General features: G+C 45.8%; 1 long non-coding RNA gene across 1 annotated transcript in view; it reads right to left on the reverse strand.

Annotated features, from left to right (window-relative positions):
* Positions 1-21,029, reverse strand: part of LOC106634836 (uncharacterized) — a 136,424-nt gene that overhangs the window by 5,150 nt on the left and 110,245 nt on the right. The window contains exons 5-6 of the long non-coding RNA XR_008625531.2: positions 1,729-1,836; positions 612-968 (exon numbers count right to left, since the gene is read on the reverse strand). This is a non-coding gene — a long non-coding RNA (uncharacterized LOC106634836). The remainder of the gene's footprint in view (positions 1-611; positions 969-1,728; positions 1,837-21,029) is intronic.

Below are 21,029 nucleotides of genomic sequence, written 5' to 3' on the forward strand. Positions count from 1 at the left end.
TCCGGACAGGAAGCCGGCCAGGAGCAGGACATGCCAGCGAAAGGAGCTGTCCCTGTGAGGGACTGGAGCAGGGCAAATGAGGTGCGCTCCAGGAGCTGAAGTCGGTGGGGGCGAGCGAGGGCCAAAGTGAAGACAGAGGCACAGAGGGGCTGTGGGGCTCATGCAGGGCCTTGAGGTTAGGGAAAGAACTTTTTTTTCAGATGTAAATTCACTAGACAATTTATTCAAACTTTGGATTTGGCAGTAGGTTTAATAAAGTTTTTTCCTCCTGTATTTTGATAATTATACATATTTATGGGGTACAGTGTGATACTGGGATGCATGTTTACAATGCATAATGACCAAATCCGGGTAATTAGCAAATTCATCTCCAGACATGTATCATTTCTCGGTGTTCTGAACATTCAAAATCCTCACTTCTAGCTTTTTGAAATATACAATAAATTAGTGCTGACCACATTCACCCTACAGTCCTGCCCCAAGGCAGAACTCTCTCCTTCTATCCAGCTGTAATTTGGGATCCATTACCCAGCCTTACCCCACCCTCCCTACCTCTCCCCACCCTCCCTACCTCTCCCCCTCCCAGCTCTAATACTCAGGGAAATAACTACCTTTTATATGCACCGGACTTTCCCACCAGAGAGGTGGGCCGGTTATCTCGCCACATAACAAACCACACCAAAACTAGGTGGCTTACAACCAGGACGATCCATTCTGTCTCCTGGCTCTGGGGGCTGTTCGAGCTCGCTTGGGAGGCTGCACCCAGCTGGCACCCGCTGGACAGGTCTGCAGGGCCTGCCTCACAGGCCTGGTGGTGTGTGCTGGCCCTCCTTCTTCACATGGGCAGTCGTGACTCAGCTTGCCTCCGCCAGGGCTTCCTTACAGGCCGCAAGTGCATTCCGAGAAGGTCATGGTGGATGCACAAGGTTCCTGGAGGCCCAGACTCTGACCTTGCACGTTGCTGGGTGCTGCAATGCATCAGTCAAAGCAAGTTACAGGCCAGCCAGGATTTGGGAGGCAGGAGAAGAGCAGCTGCAGAACACTGCAGGCCCTGTCCACCTGCAGCGGGAGGCGTGGTGGTACTGGCTGCAAGCTGAGGGGCGACCTTTCTAAAGGTCTTCAAGAACAGGCCACACCCTCCCGAGGGTGATTTAACTGAGGCCGTGGGACCTGAAGTCTAGCCATGTCTCTGTCTAGAGGTCGATGATTACCACGTGCCTTTTTATTGCAAATTTTGCCCAGGACTCTCTTCTTCAGCTTTTAGCAGTTCAAAGACGCACCCCCTGGCTGGGGCTCCTTGAAGAACCACTGTTTTTCTAAACTCACTCTTTTCTTTTGAGGTTTTGACATCTAGTATTTGACTATTTTCCCCTGAGCACAGTGTCCTGAGTTGAGCCTCGGAAGTGACTCTGAATGTTTAGGTTGGAAGTCTGGAGGAATCCTCGCTGCTAAGGCCGACATCAGGGCGGTGTGATTTCTGCAACGCCCGGAGACGTCAAGGCAGTCTGCAGGGAGGAAAACCGACCTGGTGTCTTCACTGCCATCTAGTGGCGGTGCCGTTAGGTGGCAGGACTCCATTTAGCTGGGTTCTGTCCAAATGACCAGCTCATGGAAATCGGGCTAGAATTTTAACTTAGTTTTCATTTAGAGGCAGTAAAGAATAGTGGTTGGGAGGGAATCGGCTCTAGAGTCTGACTGCTGGGTTTGGGTCTCAGCTCTGACACTTACCTGTGTGGTCTTGGGTGATTACGTAGCCTCCTGGTGCCTTGGTGTCCTCATCCATGAAGTGGGTTGTTGACAGTGCCTGCTTCACAGGGTGGTTGTGCGGAGTAATGACTCGATACAGATTAAAGCATTTAGAGATTGTGAGCACACAGTGCTGTATGAGCGTTTGCTATTATCAGGTTAGCATCCCTCATCCAAAAATCCAAAATGCTCCAAAATCTGAAATTTTTAAGCACTGACATGATGCCCCAGGTGGAAAATTCCACACCTGACCTCATTGATGGGTAGCAGCCAAAACACAGCCACACAAGACGTAGTTTATTCAGCATCCCCAAGGGAACAAAGACCCTCCCAGCCCCCTTCAGCTGCAACATATCTTCCACACACCAGATATGTATGTCATATTTTTTGACTATAAAGTGTGAATAAATGTAAGAAAATGATTGCTTATTGGTATCACATAAATCCAGAGTCAGGAAGGATGGTGATGCCAAACAACCACAGGCTGTTCTCACGGGTGGCTGAGATAGGATCACCTTTCTTTCTTTCTTTCTCTCTCTTTCTTTCTTTTTCTTCCTTCATTCCTCCTTCCTTCCTTCCTTCTTCTTTCTTTCTTTCTTTTTTTTTTTCTGATGGCCTCTGGCTCTGTCACCCAGACTGGAGTGCACTATTGCAATCTCGGCTCACTGCAACCTCCGCCTCCTGGGTTAAAGCGATTCTCCTGCCTCAGCCTCCCAAGTAGCTAGGATTACAGCCACACGCCACCACGCCCAGCTAATTTTTTTGTTTTTAGTAAAGACGGGTTTTTGCCATGTTGACCAGGCTGATCTCGAACTCCTGGCCTAAAGTGATCCGCCCGCCTCGGCCTCCCAAAGTGCTGGGATTACACGCTTGAGCCATCATGCCCTGCCCGGAACACCTTTGCTTTCTGATGGGCCAATGTGCACCAACTTTGTTTCATGCAGATTTATTTAAATATTGTGTAAAATTACCTTCAGGGTATGCATATGAGATGTATATGAAACATAAGTGAATTTCATGTCTAGACTTGGGTCCCATCCCCAAGATATCTCATTATGTATATGGAAATATTCCAAAATCCAAAAATTTAAATACTTTTGGTTCCAAGTAGAGCCCTTTGACATACACCTTGAGTGAAGCAGAGGAAAGAGAAAAGGTGCTTTTGACGAGGGTGGACCTGAGTGGAAAGGATGTCAGTTTCTGGGTATCTTGCGCTCCTTATGGCATAGCTGTGTGTAAGTTAGCGCACTTGTGAATTGTAAGGAACCCGCAAGGGCATGGAGTTGTTAGAGAGATCTCATGGCCGCAGGCACGGTGCTCCCAGGGAGGACAGCTGACGAGTAATCCCCAGTCCTTGAAAATCGACAGGATTGGCCCCTGTGAGCCCGTCAGATTCCCCACATCCTAGTTACCTGCTTTGATGCCTACTCTTTGTAAATAATTTTTTTAAACCACACAGTTTTAATGATATATTAGCAGCAGTAGTAGTTGTTGTTTTTAAGACTATGTTTTTCTCCAAACGCTTGTAGATACAAGATCAGCTTTGCTTTTTTCGGCCGGAACACTAGTTCTACTACAATTGAAGCAAAATAGTCTTTTATTATAGAAATCAGATCACTCCACTGTGTTTCCAGTAGCTAACTCCACTTTGTAGAGAATGCTCATCCGAAGTATCCAACCCTCTTTCAATTGTTTAATTTTTCTCTCTTTTAAATGCTTACAAAATAAGTCACATTTACCAACGGCTGCACACCGTCTACCACATCGGTTAGAGATCATGAGGAAGTGGCAAGAGTCCTTTCTTCCACCACTCTCTGTGTGACAGACTGGCTGTCGCTCCTCACAAGCAGCCTATCCAAAAACGGATTCACTGCTCAAGGAACAGGAAGGGGACAGGCTTCAGGCAGCCCAGACCCTACCTACTGGTTACCACCCCTTCCCAGGAGCTGAGCCTGGACCATCCATGGGAAGAGCTGTGCCCACGGCCACCAGAGTTGAGACCAGGGCTTCCCAGCCACAATTCCTCCTTTCAGAACCCAAGAGACAGCTCCTCACAACTCTGCAACTCTAGGATCCTTCCAGAAACCACCAAGGGTACGGAGACCCGAGAAGCCGTACGTGTCTCTCCCTGCTAAGTAATACACTTCCGAAGTTAAGGAATTCATCAACATGTTTTTAAACCCAGCTCCACCTGGTGGCCATGGACAACCACAATACGTTTCTGGAAGCCTCTCTACCACTCACGCCCACTCCCAGGATAACAATCTCAGCTCCCCCCCAAACAGAACAGCAAGCACGTTCTATCGCCAAACACTTTGCACACGTGATTTCATGTAATCCTCATCTCACCCATTTTGGCTGAAAGCTCAGAGAGTTTAGGCAAATCTAAAACTGCGCGGCTGGTGAGTGGGTGAGTGGGTGAGTGGGAGCGCTGGAATTCCAACCTCTCCAAGCGTCTAGGAGAAGTCCCTGAAGAAGACCTTGGGAGAGAAGGAGCTCAGACATCCCAAGTAAGCGGGGAGCCTGTAAGGTGAAATATTCCCTTATCCTTCTGTGTCACTCACCGAGTGGAAGAAGGGCTTGTAGAGAAACTGAGGGCCAGGACGAATCATCCCACTCTCAGTGCTCCTACTCACCAATACACAGTCACACACAATTCACTGAAACATCTTTTACATACGTTGCACAGATAACAGAAGACAATTAAAATTACAGATTTTTTTTTTTCTTTTTTTGAGATGAAGTTTTGCTCTTGTTGCCCAGGCTGGAGTGCAATGTTCGGATCTCAGCTCACTGTAACCTCCACCTCCCGGGTTCAAGAAATTCTCCTGTCTCAGCTTCCCGAGTAGCTGGGATTACAGGTGCCCGCCACCATGCCGGCTGATTTTTGTATTTTTTAGTAGAGACAGGTGTTCACCATGTTGGCCAGGCTGGTCCTGAACTCCTGACCTCAGGTGATCCACCCATCTCGGCCTCCAAAAGTGCTGGGATTACAGGCGTGAGCCACCATGCCCAGCCAAAATTACAGATTTTAAGGCTGGATGCAGTGGCTCAGGCCTATTATCCTGGCACTTTGGGAGGCCAAGGTAGGAGGATTACTTGAGCCTAGGAGTTCAAGACAGCCTGGGCAACACAGTGAGACCTCATCCATCTCTACTAAAAATAGAAAATAATAGCTGGGTGTGGTGGTGCACGCTTGCAGTCCCAGCTGCTCCGGCGGCTGAGGCTGGAGGATCGCTTGAGCCCAGGAGGTCGAGGCTGCAAGGAGCGGTGACGGCACCACTGCACTCCAGCCTGGGGGACAGAGCAAGACTCTGTCTCAATAAATAAATAAGAATAATAAAATAAAATGACAGATTTTAACGTAGGACTTTTAAAATCCAGGACATAGCCCTCTATTCTTTTGCACAAAATCAGCAGAGTTTATGCCAACGTATGTCTTATTTTAAATAATGTGTCACTCCTCTGCTCCGTGCTCCCTGGGTGCTCATCTATGAAGACTCTGATGCCAACAGACGTAGTCTCAGAGGGAGTGGCTGTGCCTCAGGCAGGTGCAGAGGGAGGCAAGCCACACCACACACCACAGGGGCCGAGAGCACTCAAGCCCGGGTGAGGCAGTGAGCCCCAGTCACCCAGGAGAGGGGGCAAATTTAACATGAGCTGCTGGCTGACTCTGCAGTTCACCACAGCACAAAGAATTATTTCAATGAGAAATGCTTATCCCCCTGTAGGATTCTTTTCTTTTTAGAGACTGGGTCTCACTCTGTCTCCGAGGCTGGAGTGCCGTGGTACAATCAGGGCTCACTGCAGCCTCGACCACCTGGGATCAAGCAATCCTCCTGCCTCAGCCTCTGGAGTAGCTGGGACTAGAGATGAATGCCACCATGGCTGGCAATTTTTTTTCTTTTTTTTTATTATTATACTTTAAGTTTTAGGGTACATGTGCACAATGTGCAGGTTAGTTACATATGTATACATGTGCCATGCTGGTGCGCTGCACCCACTAACTCGTCATCTAGCATTAGGTATATCTCCCAGTGCTATCTCTCCCCCCTCCCCCCACCCCACAACAGTCCCCAGAGTGTGATGTTCCCCTTCCTATGTCCATATGTTCTCATTGTTCAATTCCCATCTATGAGTGAGAATATGCGGTGTTTGGTTTTTTGTTCTTGTGACAGTTTACTGAGAATGATGATTTCCAATTTCATCCACGTCCCTACAAAGGAAATGAACTCATCATTTTTTATGGCTGCATAGTATTCCATGGTGTATATGTGCCACATTTTCTTAATCCAGTCTATCATTGTTGGACATTTGGGTTGGTTCCAAGTCTTTGCTATTGTGAATAGTGCCACAATAAACATACGTGTGCATGTGTCTTTATAGCAGCATGATTTATAGTCCTTTGGGTATATACCCAGTAATGGGATGGCTGGGTCAAATGGTATTTCTAGTTCTAGATCCCTGAGGAATCGCCACACTGACTTCCACAATGGTTGAACTAGTTTACAGACCCATCAACAGTGTAAAAGTGTTCCTATTTCTCCACATCCTCTCCAGCACCTGTTGTTTCCTGACTTTTTAATGATTGCCATTCTAACTGGTGTGAGATGATAACTCATTGTGGTTTTGACTTGCATTTCTCTGATGGCCAGTGATGGTGAGCATGTTTTCATGTGTTTTTTGGCTGCATAAATGTCTTCTTTTGAGAAGTGTCTGTTCATGTCCTTTGCCCACTTTTTGTGGGGTTGTTTGTTTTTTTCTTGTAAATTTGTTGGAGTTCGTTGTAGATTCGGGATATTAGCCCTTTGTCAGATGAGTAGGTTGTGAAAATTTTCTCCCATTTTGTGGGTTGCCTGTTCACTCTGATGGTAGTTTCTTTTGCTGTGCAGAAGCTCTTTAGTTTAATTAGATCCCATTTGTCAATTTTGGCTTTTGTTGCCATTGCTTTTGGTGTTTTAGACATGAAGTCCTTGCCCATGCCTATGTCCTGAATGGTAATGCCTAGGTTTTCTTCTAGGGTTTTTATGGTTTTAGGTCTAACATTTAAGTCTTTAATCCATCTTGAATTGATTTTTGTGTAAGGTGTAAGGAAGGGATCCAGTTTCAGCTTTTTACATATGGCTAGCCAGTTTTCCCAGCACCATTTATTAAATAGGGAATCCTTTCCCCATTGCTTGTTTTTCTCAGGTTTGTCAAAGATCAGATAGTTGTAGATATGCGGCATTATTTCTGAGGGCTCTGTTCTGTTCCATTGATCTATATCTCTGTTTTGGTACCAGTACCATGCTGTTTTGGTTACTGTAGCCTTGTAGTATAGTTTGAAGTCAGGTAGTGTGATGCCTCCAGCTTTGTTCTTTTGGCTTAGGATTGACTTGGTGATGCGGGCTCTTTTTTGGTTCCATATAAACTTTAAAGTAGTTTTTTCCAATTCTGTGAAGAAAGTCATTGGTAGCTTGATGGGGATGGCATTGAATCTATAAATTACCTTGGGCAGTATGGCCATTTTCATGATATTGATTCTTCCCACCCATGAGCATGGAATGTTCTTCCATTTCTTTGTATCCTCTTTTATTTCATTGAGCAGTGGTTTGTAGTTCTCCTTGAAGAGGTCCTTCACGTCCCTTGTAAGTTGGATTCCTAGGTATTTTATTCTCTTTGAAGCAATTGTGAATGGGAGTTCACTCATGATTTGGCTTTCTGTCTGCTATTGGTGTATAAGAATGCTTGTGATTTTTGTAAATTGATTTTGTATCCTGAGACTTTGCTGAAGTTGCTTATCAGCTTAAGGAGATTTTGGGCTGAGACAATGGGGTTTTCTAGATATACAATCATGTCGGCTGCAAACAGGGACAATTTGACTTCCTCTTTTCCTAATTGAATACCCTTTATTTCCTTCTCCAGCCTAATTGCCCTGGCCAGAACTTCCAACACTATGTTGAATAGGAGTGGTGAGAGAGGGCATCCCTGTCTTGTGCCAGTTTTCAAAGGGAATGCTTCCAGTTTTTGCCCATTCAGTATGATATTGGCTGTGGGTTTGTCATAGATAGCTCTTATTATTTTGAGATACATCCCATCAATACCTAATTTATTGAGAGTTTTTAGCATGAAGGGTTGTTGAATTTTGTCAAAGGCCTTTTCTGCATCTATTGAGATAATCACGTGGTTTTTGTCTTTGGTTCTGTTTATATGCTGGATTACATTTATTGATTTGAGTATATTGAACCAGCCTTGCATCCCAGGATGAAGCCCACTTGATCATGGTGGATAAGCTTTTTGATATACTGCTGGATTCGTTTTGCCAGTATTTTATTGAGGATTTTTGCATCAATGTTCATCAAGGATATTGGTCTAAAATTCTCTTTTTTGGTTGTGTCTCTGCCCAGCTTTGGTATCAGGATGATGCTGGCCTCATAAAATGAGTTAGGGAGGATTCCCTCTTTTTCTATTGATTGGAATAGTTTCAGAAGGAATGGTGCCAGTTCCTCCTTGTACCTCTGGTAGAATTCGGCTGTGAATCCATCTGGTCCTGGACTCTTTTTGGTTGGTAAGCTATTGATTATTGCCACAATTTCAGATCCTGTTATTGGTCTATTCAGAGATTCAACTTCTTCCTGGTTTAGTCTTGGAAGAGTGTATGTGTCGAGGAATTTATCCATTTCTTCTAGATTTTCTAGTTTATTTGCGTAGAGGTGTTTGTAGTAATCTCTGATGGTAGTTTCTATTTCTGTGGGATCGGTGGTGATATCCCCTTTATCAGTTTTTATTGCGTCTATTTGATTCTTCTCTCTTTTTTTCTTTATTAGTCTTGTTAGCGGTCTATCAATTTTGTTGATCCTTTCAAAAAACCAGCTCCTGGATTCATTAATTTTTTGAAGGGTTTTTTGTGTCTCTATTTCCTTCAGTTCTGCTCTGATTTTAGTTATTTCTTGCCTTCTGCTAGCTTTTGAATGTGTTTGCTCTTGCTTTTCTAGTTCTTTTAATTGTGATTTTAGGGTGTCAATTTTGGATCTTTCCTGCTTTCTCTTGTGGGCATTTAGTGCCATAAATTTCCTTCTACACACTGCTTTGCATGAGTCCCAGAGATTCTGGTATGTTGTGTCTTTGTTCTCATTGGTTTCAAAGAACATCTTTATTTCTGCCTTCATTTCGTTATGTACCCAGTAGTCATTCAGGAGCAGGTTGTTCAGTTTCCATATAGTTGAGCAGTTTTGAGTGAGTTTCTTAATCCTGAGTTCTAGTTTGATTGCACTGTGGTCTGAGAGATAGTTTGCTATAATTTCTGTTCTTTTACATTTGCTGAGGAGAGCTTTACTTCCAACTATGTGGTCAATTTTGGAATAGGTGTTGTGTGGTGCTGAAAAAAATGTATATTCTGTTGATTTGGGGTGGAGAGTTCTGTAGATGTCTATTAGGTCCACTTGGTGCAGAGCTGAGTTCAATTCCTGGGTATCCTTGTTGACTTTCTGTCTTGTTGATCTGTCTAATGTTGACAGTGGGGTGTTAAAGTCTCCCATTATTAATGTGTGGGAGTCTAAGTCTCTTTGTAGGTCACTCAGGACTTGCTTTATGAATCTGGGTGCTCCTGTATTGGGTGCATATATATTTAGGATAGTTAGCTCTTCTTGTTGAATTGATCCCTTTACCATTATGTAATGGCCTTCTTTGTCTCTTTTTGATCTTTGTTGGTTTAAAGTCTGTTTTATCAGAGACTAGGATTGCAACCCCTGCCTTTTTTTGTTTTCCATTTGCTTGGTAGATCTTCCTCCATCCTTTTATTTTGAGCCTATGTGTGTCTCTGCACATGAGATCAGTTTCCTGAATACAGCACACTGATGGGTCTTGACTCTTTATCCAATTTGCCAGTCTGTGTCTTTTAATTGCAGCATTTAGTCCATTTACATTTAAAGTTAATATTGTTATGTGTGCATTTGATCCTGTCATTATGATGTTAGCTGGTTATTTTGCTCGTTAGTTGATGCAGTTTTTCCTAGTCTCGATGGTCGTTACATTTTGGCATGATTTTGCAGCGGCTGGTACCGGTTGTTCCTTTCCATGTTTAGTGCTTCCTTCAGGAGCTCTTTTAGGGCAGGCCTGGTGGTGACAAAATCTCTCAGCATTTGCTTGTCTGTAAAGTATTTTATTTCTCCTTCACTTATGAAGCTTAGTTTGGCTGGATATGAAATTCTGGGTTGAAAATTCTTTTCTTTAAGAATGTTGAATATTGGCCCCCACTCTCTTCTGGCTTGTAGAGTTTCTGCCGAGAGATCCGCTGTTAGTCTGATGGGCTTCCCTTTGTGGGTAACCCGACCTTTCTCTCTGGCTGCCCTTAACATTTTTTCCTTCATTTCAACTTTGGTGAATCTGACAATTATGTGTCTTGGAGTTGCTCTTTTCGAGGAGTATCTTTGTGGCATTCTCTGTATTTCCTGAATTTGAATGTTGGCTTGCCTTGCTAGGTTGGGGAAGTTCTCCCGGATTATATCCTGCAGAGTGTTTTCCAACTTGGTTCCATTCTCCCCGTCACTTTCAGGTACACCAATCAGACGTAGATTTGGTCTTTTCACATAGTCCCATATTTCTTGGAGGCTTTGTTCATTTCTTTTTATTCTTTTTTCTCTAAACTTCCCTTCTTGCTTCATTTCATTTTCCATCGCTGATACCCTTTCTTCCAGTTGATCGCATCGGCTCCTGAGGCTTCTGCATTCTTCACGTAGTTCTCGAGCCTTGACTTTCAGCTCCATCAGCTCCTTTAAGCACTTCTCTGCATTGGTTATTCTAGTTATACATTCGTCTAAATTTTTTTCAGAGTTTTTAACTTCTTTGCCTTTGGTTTGAATTTCCTCCTGTAGCTCGTAGTTTGATCGTCTGAAGCCTTCTTCTCTCAACTCGTCAAAGTCATTCTCCGTCCAGCTTTGTTCCATTGCTGGTGAGGAACTGCGTTCCTTTGGAGGAGGAGAGATGCTCTGCTTTTTAGAGTTTCCAGCTTTTCTGCTCTGTTGTTTCCCCATCTTTGTGGTTTTATCTACTTTTGGTCTTTGATGATGGTGATGTACAGATGGGTTTTTGGTGTGGATGTCCTTTCTGTTTGTTACTTTTCCTTCTAACAGACAGGACCCTCAGCTGCGGGTCTGTTGGAGTTTGCTAGAGGTCCACTCCAGACCCTGTTTGCCTGGGTATCAGCAGCGGTGTTTGTAAAACAGCAGTTTTTCGTGAACTGCGAATGCTGCTGTCTGATCGTTCCTCTGGAAGTTTTGTCTCAGAGGAGTACCTGGCCATGTGAAGTGTCAGTCTGCCCCTACTGGGGGGTGCCTCCCAGTTAGGCTGCTCTGGGGTCAGGGGTCAGGGACCCACTTGAGGAGGCAGTCTGCCCGTTCTCAGATCTCCAGCTGCGTGCTGGGAGAACCACTGCTCTGTTCAAAGCTGTCAGACAGGGACATTTAAGTGTGCAGATGTTACTGCTGTCTTTTTGTTTGTCTGTGCCCTGCCCCCAGAGGTGGAGCCTACAGAGGCAGGCAGGCCTCCTTGAGCTGTGGTGGGCTCCACCCAGTTCGAGCTTCCCGGCTGCTTTGTTTACCTAAGTGAGACTGGGCAATGGCGGGCGCCCCTCCCCCAGCCTCGCTGCCGCCTTGCAGTTTGATGTCAGACTGCTGTGCTAGCAATCAGCGAGACTCCGTGGGCATAGGACCCTCCGAGCCAGGTGCGGGATATAATCTCCTGGTGCGCCGTTTTTTAAGCCCATCAGAAAAGCGCAGTATTCAGGTGGGAGTGACCTGATTTTCCAGGTGCCATCTTTCACCCCTTTCTTTGACCAGGAAAGGGAACTCCCTGACCCCTTGCGCTTCCCGAGTGAGGCAATGCCTCGCCCTGCTTCGGCGCGCGCACCCACTGACCACCCACTGTCTGGCACTCCCTAGTGAGATGAACCTGGTACCTCAGATGGAAATGCAGAAATCACCCATCTTCTGCGTCGCTCACGCTGGGAGCTGTAGACCGGAGCTGTTCCTATTCGGCCATCTTGGCTCCTCCCCCCAGCAATTTTTTTTTTTATGTAGAAATCGGGGGTCTCAATATCTTGCCTACACTGGTCTCGAACTCCTGTCCTGAAGCGATTCTCCTGCCTCAGCCTCCCAAAGCACTACGATTACAGGTATAAGCCACCACACTCAGCCCCGTAGAATTCTTATAATGAGGGGGAAAAAACCCAAAACTTAAAATTCAGAGCCTGGCTTTTCTGATAATATAGATGAACCATTATCTATGCCAATCTTCTGTGATTCATTCACACCCCTGCTCCTGCCCACATGAGCACTAACCTCTCTGGACTTCCTTCTCCTCATCTGAAAACCTGGGACTATGAAACTCACCTCACCATGTTGCTTAGAGAATCAGTAAGTTAACATTTGAAAGTTACTCCTTTCCTATGCCTCATCTTCTTTCAAAGATGAAACTAAATAACTCTATAATGCTTCCCTGACAAGGAGTTTAGTGTAGTTTTATTGAAAATGACCATGTTGTAAAGAGGGAAGTGGAAGGAGAGTTGATTAATTGGGATAATGTTCCAAATATCTGGGAAATATAAGGCAGGTATTCTATTAATACACATCAACAGCAACTGTAAGAAGCTGCTAGGAAGCTCTTCTTCCGTGTTAGCCTGGGTGTATGTGCCTAGCAATGCTTGAAAGGATGCACTGAACAGTGATGGTGAGGATGTGGAGAAACTGGAACCCCTGGGCAGCTGCCACGGAAAACTATACAGTGATTACTCAAAAAAGGTAACCTAGAGGCCGGCCATGGTGGCTCACGCCTGTAATCCCAGCACTTTGGGAGGCTGAAGCGGGCGGGTCACCTGAGGTCAGGAGTGGGAGACCAGCCTGTCCAACATGGCGAAACCCCGTCTCTACTAAAAATACAAAACTAGCCGGGTGTGGGGGCATGCACCTGTAATCCCATCTGCTTCTGAGGCTAAGGCAGGAGAATTGCTTGAGCTGGGAAGGTGGAGGTTGCAGTGAGCCGAGATCACACTACTGCACTCCAGCCTGGGCGACAGAATGAGACCTTGTCTCAAAAAAAAAAAAGTAACCTAGAATTATCATCTGACCTAGCAATTCCATCTGGGACATCCACAAAAGAATTCACAGCAGGGTCTTGGATAGGTATTTGCCTCCCATGTTTATAAGAGTGTTATTTACAATGTCAAGGAGTGCAACCAGCCTGGCGTCCATCAGCAGATGACTGGACAAACAAGAGGCCGTCCATCCATACAATGCAGTGTGAGTCAACTTTAGAAAGGAAGGACATCCTGAGACGTGCAACGGCATGGATGAACCTTGAGAACATCATGCTGAGTAAAGCAAGTCAGTCTCAGAACAGATTAATACTGTGTGGTTCCACTCATACGAGGTATCCAGAGGAGTCAGGTTCATGGAGATGGAGAGTAGAATAAGGATTGCCAGGGGCTGGGGAGAGGGGGAATGGGAGCTAGTCTTTAATCAGCACAGAGATTTATTTACAAGATGAAAAGAGTTTTGGAGATGGGTAGTGGTGATGGTTGCACAAGAGTGTGAATGTACTTAATGCCACTAAACTGCACACTTCAAAATGGTTAAAATGCCAAATTTTATGTTATGTGGCCACAATAAAAAATAAAGAAAACAGCAATCTGTGGTTGCAGGGTGGACCTGTTCCCGAGAGGGGAAGGAGAGGTCCCCCTTAGCTCCTGGAGCGGTGCTGGGAATAAAAGACTCACTCTGATGGCATCTGGGCACCTCCGCCAGTGGGCCCGGAGGGTGCAGAGAAGTCTGCAGCTCTAGACGCCACAGCAGAGCCTCTGCCTGCCCCCAGCACTCCAGAATTATGTTCATGAGGGCAGATAGACAAGATTAGCCTCAGACACAAAACAGCAGCAGAGAAGGCATTGCCCTAATGGTAGGGAACATATACTTTGCAGACACCTAGATTCAAGAGAACGTGTGTAATGTAAACATTGGAAGAAAGCCAGGAGCCTGCTCAAAACTCCAGGTTAGAAGACAAGGGAGGCAGGATATGGGGGAGCAAGATGCCTTTTTTAAAAAAGTTGTTACTGGGTTTTTCAGAGCAATAGTTAAAAGGGAAGGTTTCTTTTATGATACAACACCGCCATCTCATGGACAAAACTCATATGACACAAAGTTTCTCTAAAGCGAGCCTGTCCCTCTACTGGGAGCTCTTAGCGTTGGCCCTAACAGCTCTACCTCCACATTAATCCAGCATTCTCAGAGTCCACAAAGGAACATTCCATCTTTGCAAGCCAAATACTGGGGCAAAAGTCAGATTCTCATCTCATCTCCACTTCCCTCTGAGGCTTAGAAAGTCCTTTCAGCACTTGAATTTCAGTGAAGAGTCTGGACGCTGTCTCACACCAAAAACTCCCCTGACGTGGGCACTGCAAGAGCACCCCCGTCCTGGTGATCAGAAAAAGCAAGTGTTGGCTTTATCACAGCCAGAAAACGAAACAGTCTGCGAGGAAAAGTATCCCCTCCATGCTCATCACCATTAAATGGCAAGTTCGACTTCTCTTATTTCCTAATTTAAAATTGTTTTTTTAAGAGATGGGGTGGATCTCACTATGTTGACCAGGCTGATCTCAAACTCCTGGCCTCAAGAGATCCTTCCATCTCAGCCTCCCAAAGTGCTAGGATTACAGGCATGAGCCACTGCACCCAGCCTCCCAATTTTAAGTTGTATGAAGATGTTTCTAGGAGTCTTTGTTCTGGCCTCAGGCTGTTGTTGTCATTTTTCTGTGCTGTGATTTTACATTGCTGTGTGGAAATTCGTTTTGATAGTGTGCTGTTTCTTGGATGTATTTGTCCAAATCAGAGCTTAAATGAAGAAAGTCTGTTTTTAAAGCAAGTCTTGGATTCACTCAGCAAAGGCTCTGGAGCATCCACTCCGGCCTGGCCACACGGCAAGCTGCAGGGCAACAGGTGGAGACGCAGCCCACAGTCTGCACCGGCCCCAGAACCATCTTCCCCTTAAATTGTAAGAACAATCCCCGGGGGGGGGGGGAAAGTGAGGACATTAGGTGCAGTGTGGGCCTGGTGTCTAGGACCCCGCATGTGGGGGCTGCAGGTGGAGAGAGGCAGTGATCTCAGTTGGGCAGGGAGTTTGTGCCTCTGAAGGACTTCAGTGTTTCTCGTGCTGTCTCTGGCAGGGTGTCTTGGGCCTGGAGAAATGAGCACAGGTTGGAAAGAATCTCAGAGCCCAGGGGCTGCCAGTGTCAGAGCTCGGGCCGTGCTGGGTGCCTCATACCGGGGCTGCCCTTCGGGTCTCCATTCCCATCAACACACACACACACACATTCTGGCAACTTCTCCCATCTAAATAAAAAGGCAGTCCCCCCACCCCACCCCCACCCCCACCCCACCTCCACCCCTTTCCATTCTGAGTCCTCAGCTCCTTTGATTTCTCAGGGCACCTGATGCAGGCTCTCGGCAACTCCCTCCGAGAGACCCCTCCTTTCTGGCCTCCAGGACTCACCTCTCCGGGCTTGCTCCTCGTCCCTCAGGTCTCCCCTGCTGTTTCCTCTCATTAATCAATAAGCACTGGAGCGCACCAAGCCTCTCTCCTCTCATCCCACCCAGCTCCTGCCTTTCAAAACAGTCGCTATGCTAATCACTCCCAAACGTGTTGCTCTCCCCCAACGCCTTAATCACCTGCCTACCTGGCACCTCTGTTCCTGTCCCATAGATTACCCTAGATGAAGCACGTCCAGAACTAAACTCCTGATCTTCCATGCAAAAGCCTGATCCTCCCACAGCCCCGCAGAGCACCACGACCCCGAGCCCTCACTGGCCCTGATCCAAAGCCCTGAGCTCCACTGTGACCTCTTTCTCTCACACACCACATCTGATCCATCAGAACAGACCTCTGTCCAAACATGCTTCTCCAGCACGCCCACCACCCTGGCCAAGCCGGGGTCAGGGCTGCAGCCTCCTCCAGGTCTCCCAGCCTCCGGTGGCTACACATCCTCTCGTCCGGGCTTCGGCCCCTCCAGGGGCCTCCCGTCTCACTCAGGGGAACCCTAGGGGCCTGGTTTTACCTACGGGGACTAGCCTGAGCTGCCCTGGAGCACCCTACTGCAGCCCTCTGGGAGTCACCTCTCTGCCCTCTTCCCTCCCTTCTCCTGCTCCTCCCTGGGCTGCTACAGCAAACTTCCCACTGGCCGGGCCCCTTATCCCCGTGTGCCAGGCTCCCTGCCTCCCACCTGCATGCTTCAGAGCAGACTTTCTGACCACCTGCTCCCCCAACCCAGCCTTTACCCTGCATGTACCCAGCCCTCTGAAGTGCAGCGTCTGCCTGATCCCCTAACCCCTCTGCCTTTACCTTTCCCGCCACATGTACCCCGTCCTCTTATTCTAGTAAGTTCCCTCCAGGCACGCACTTTTGCTGGTTTTCTTCACTCCTGCATCCCCCGCACCTGGCCTGTGATGGAATCTTCATCCACAGAGAATTGTGTATCTGATAAAGGACTTGCTTGCAGCCTATATAAAGTGTTCTCCAAACTCATTCATCATTTTTTTAAAAACCCAATTTTTTAAAAATGGGCCAAAGATATACACTGAAAAGATGTTCAACAGCTTTGGTCACTAGAGAAATACAATTTAAAATGGAATTATTACCACCGAGCTGTACAATTAAAAATGGTAAAGATGATAAATTTTATGTGTATATTTTATCTCAATGAAAAATAAAATTAAAAAGAAAAAGAAATACAAATTCAAGCCACAGTAAGCGACCACCGCCCTCCTTTCAGAATGGCTAACTAAATAGCCTGGCCACAGCCAGTGTTGACGAGGAGGCAGAGGAACCGGACTTCGCAGACACTGTGACGGAAATGAGAAATGCTGCCGTCACTCGAGAAAAGAGTCGGCAGTTTCTTTAAAATTCAAATATACGCCCACCTTCCCACCCAGACAGTCCATTGTTAACTTTTTACTCTCCAAAACTGAAAATATGTCACCACACAAAGACTTACCCAGGAAGGCTCATAGCAGCTTCATTTGTAAGAGCTCCAAACTGGAAACAACTTACATATCCATCAATGGGTAGATGTGGAAACACAACCTCATGGATAAATGCATTGAGTAGCATCCATTCAACGGGACACCACTCAGCAATAAAAAGCAATGAACTGGGCTGGGCACGGTGGCTCACGCCTCTAATCCCAGCACTTTTCGAGGCCAAGGAGGGTGGATCACCTGAAGTCAGGAGTTCAAGACCAGCCTGGCCAACATGGTGAAACCTCATCTTTACAAAAATTGTCTGGGCATGATGGCGGGTGCCTGTAATCCCAGCTACTTGGGAGGCTGAAGCGGGAGAGTCACTTAAACCCGGGAGGCAGAGGTTGCAGTGAGCCGAGATCACACCATTGTACTTACACCTGGGTGACAGAGTGAGACTCAAAAAAAAAAAAAAAAAAAAGTAATGAATTATTGAATACATGCCACATGCCACAACAGAGCCACATCTTCAAATAATTCGCTGGGCAGAAGAAGCCTGACCCAAAAGAATCATACTGCCTGGTTCTACTTTTATGAAATTTTAGAAAATGAGAACCAATCTTCAGAGAGAGAAAGTTTGGAGGAGGGGACTGGAGCAGGGAGGGGTAAGAGGAAAGGACTACAAAAGGGCCCAAGGGGACACTGGCGGATGACGGACATCGCCATCCTCTGGACTACGAGTTCAAGGCTCTAACCTCTGGCAAGAATGTGAAGTTGTAAAAAATATAGCAAGGCTTTGGAAGTGACCAATCTGGTTCTATCCCACAGTTCTGCTGGTTTGGATTTCCCACAGTCACAATTCTTTATAATTGTAAACATTCCCCAATGCAGGGCCAGCTTCAGGAGGGCAACACCCATTCAGTCACATAAGGCCCAAGTTTAGAAGCCACCCACCCCCAAATTCCATTTAATGCTCTCCTGTTACTGTCTCAAAGTGCTTAATAATTTTATTTTATTTCTATTATTTTATTTTATTTTTGAGATGGAGTCTTCCTCTGTCGCCCAGGTTGGAGTGCAATGGCGCGATCTTGGCTCACCACAACCTCCATCTCCTTGGCTCAAGCCATTCTCCTGCCTCAGTCCCCCAAGTAGCTGGGATTACAGGTGCCCGCCACCACGCCTGGCTAATTTTTGTATTTTTAGTAGAGACGGGGTTTCACCATGTTGGCCAGGCTGGTCTCGAACTCCTGACCTCATGATCCACCCGCCTTGGCCTCCCAAAGTGCTGAGATGACAGGCGTGAGCCACTGCAACTGGCCAATAGTTTTTGAACAAAGGGCCTTACATTTTTGTTTGACACACTGGGCCCCACATGTTATGTAGATGGATCTTCCTCAAAGTGTGTTCTACGGAGTTAATTCTTTACTTCTGTTAATTTATGTTAATTGCTGTTGTGGAAAAGGAGCATTTGGGAAATGCTAAGTTAAAGTTAAATAACTTCATTTTCCCGAGGACAATTTGTAGCAACAGTTCAGATTAGAAACTAATAGTCATCTTACCAATGATGGAAAAGTCCTATTCGTTATCACAGAGATGTATGTGTATAGTTTTCCCTTGCTCTCCACAGGGAGGTTGGTTTCAGGACCCTGGCTCTTACCAATGATGGAAAAGTCCTATTCGTTATCACAGAGATGTATATGTATAGTTTTCCCTTGCTACCCACAGGGAGGTTGGTTTCAGGACCCCAGCAGATGCCAAAACCTGTGAATCCTCCAGTTGCTGATAGACAATGGCATAGCATTTACATAGAACCGTGGACTTTAACTCCTCTCTGGGTTACTTACAATACTTAATACAATGCCTACACGTCACTTCATTCACGTAGATTCAATGTAGTACTCAATGCGCAGCAAATTCAAACTTTGGTTTTGGAACTTTGCAGAATTTATTTTCTGAAAATTTTCAATCTGCAGTTGGTGGAATCCATAGATGCAGAAGCCCTGACTGTACTGGAGATTAGAGCATGTCCCATAAAACCATGCCTCTCACACCTGGACGTGCACACAAAACCAGCCCAATTGTCCCATAGAATTGGGACAATTTTTTGAATAAACACAGAAATTGACCCTCCTGATCTTAAAACTTGAAACTTACATTTGTCTCATCTGAGTTGCTTCCTCAGGAAAGGAGCTGAAACTCATCAGATCACCACATCCAGAGAAGATGCCAGTCCGCTCATTCATGATTGCTTCCTGTATTAATCTGTTCTCACACTGCTATAAGGACATGCTCGACACTGGGTCACTTGTAAAGGAAAGAGATTTCATTGGCTTACAGTTCAGCATGGCTGGGGAGGCCTCAGGCAGAAGGGGGAGCCAACACGTCCTTCTTCACATGGTGGCAGGAAGGAGAAGAATGAGCAAAAGGGAAAAGTCCCTCATAAAACCATCAGATATCATGAGGACTCACTCACTACCATGAGAACAGCAGCACTGGGGTAACTGCCCCCATGACTCAATTACCTCCTACCAGATCCCTCCAATAACACATAGGGATGATGGGAACTACAATTCAAGATGAGATTTGGGTGGCGACACAGCAAACCATATCATTTCCTCACCCCTCCCTAATTCTGTTTTACACTCCTTCCTTGCTATATAAACTCCCCAATTTTAGTCAAGCAAGGAGACAGGTTTGAGACAGATCTCCCATCTCCTCAGCTGCAGCACCCAGTTAAAACCTTCTTCCCTGGCAAAACTCATCTCAGTGAATGGCTTTCTGAGCAACAAGCAATAAGACCTAGACCACACCCCTGGCGTTTCGGTAACAGAATCACTTGGGGATCTTTTAAAGGTACACAATCAGTTTCATTAGGTCAGGCCCTAGACACTGTGTTTCTCAAGTGGTTCTGATTCTACTGGTCAGCAGAACACACTTTGAGTAGCAAAGCTCTAAAATGTATGTATGCATAGGTGCACGTAACTCTCGGAGGAGGCTTAGTTCTGTCTGTTCAATTTATAATATGTCGGTTTCATCACTTAGTGTCCATGTGACTGAGGAGAAAGTTATTCTCTCTGAGCCTCAGATTCTTCAAGGTGCCCAAGGTAACCATTCCTAGAATTATGTCAAGGATTTAAGCAAAGTAATTTTATACTGATGCTCATTTTAACAGCCACTTATGGTGAGTGAGGCAAGACAGATACCATTATCTCCATTTTACAGATGAGAAAACTAAGGCTTAGGGAGGTTAAATAATGTGTCCAGTGCTAAAGCATATAAGCAACAGCGAGGGCTCAAAACTTTGTCTTGATTTATTTATTTGTTTTTGAGATAAGGTCTTGCTCTGTTGCCCAGGCTGGAGTGCAGTGGCACAATCTTGGCTCACTGCAGCCTGGACCTCCTGGGCTCAAGTGGTCCTCCCGCCTCAGCCTCCCAAGTGGCTGGAACTACAGGCATGCACCACCATGCCCAGCTAATTTTTGTGTGTTTTTGTAGAGACAGGCTCTCACATTGTTCCCCAGGTTGGTCTCAAACTCCTGGGCTCAAGTGATTCTCTCACTTTGGCCTCCCAAAGTGCTGCAGCCCCTGTGCCCAGACAAAAGTTTATCTTTTAACTCTGAACCCCTTGGTCTTTGTTTCACTCGAAGATTTTGAGTGTCTACTGTATACACCAGGCTCTTGTCTTTACATCATTCTGACTTATGGAAGGGTTTGCTTTGCAGTGAGGTTTCAAGTTACTCTCCGTTTATAGATGGGATCCTTTTTCTTCCTTTTGAAAACGAATTGATTATTCTTTATCAAAATTATAAATGTTCATTGCTTAAAGAATTCAAGCAATACAGAAGAGAACAAACAACAAAAATCTCACCACCTCAGACGTGGCCTTCATTAACATTTTAGTGACTATTCTTCCAGTCCCCTCTTTATGACCTATGGGTGACCCATTGAGGGTTCCTCTGGTCAATAATTTTGAGAAGCTTCTGTGTATTATAGTCCCCACCTGGAGGTCCCAGAGAGCACTAGAGTTTTCAAGGCTCACAAAACTTACAGCAAAAAGTTTTGCCACTACAAACAAGTATCCTTAAGTGTCTATATTTTTTCAATTATATTATTATTTTCTTAGGGGAAACAAAGCATGCATAGTGCCCTCCCCAAAGGCTGTGCAATTTTATACTGCCACTAATTGCTCATGAGAGTTACCATTTCCTAAATCCTACTGCTAGTAGACTTTACCAGTTCCTTTGCTTTTGATCAATCTGATAACACAAACAAAGCTAACTGCTGTTTCTATTGTTTCTTCAA

The sequence above is a fragment of the Pan paniscus genome, chromosome 5 (assembly GCF_029289425.2).
Source record: "Pan paniscus chromosome 5, NHGRI_mPanPan1-v2.0_pri, whole genome shotgun sequence".
Classification (NCBI taxonomy): domain Eukaryota; kingdom Metazoa; phylum Chordata; class Mammalia; order Primates; family Hominidae; genus Pan; species Pan paniscus.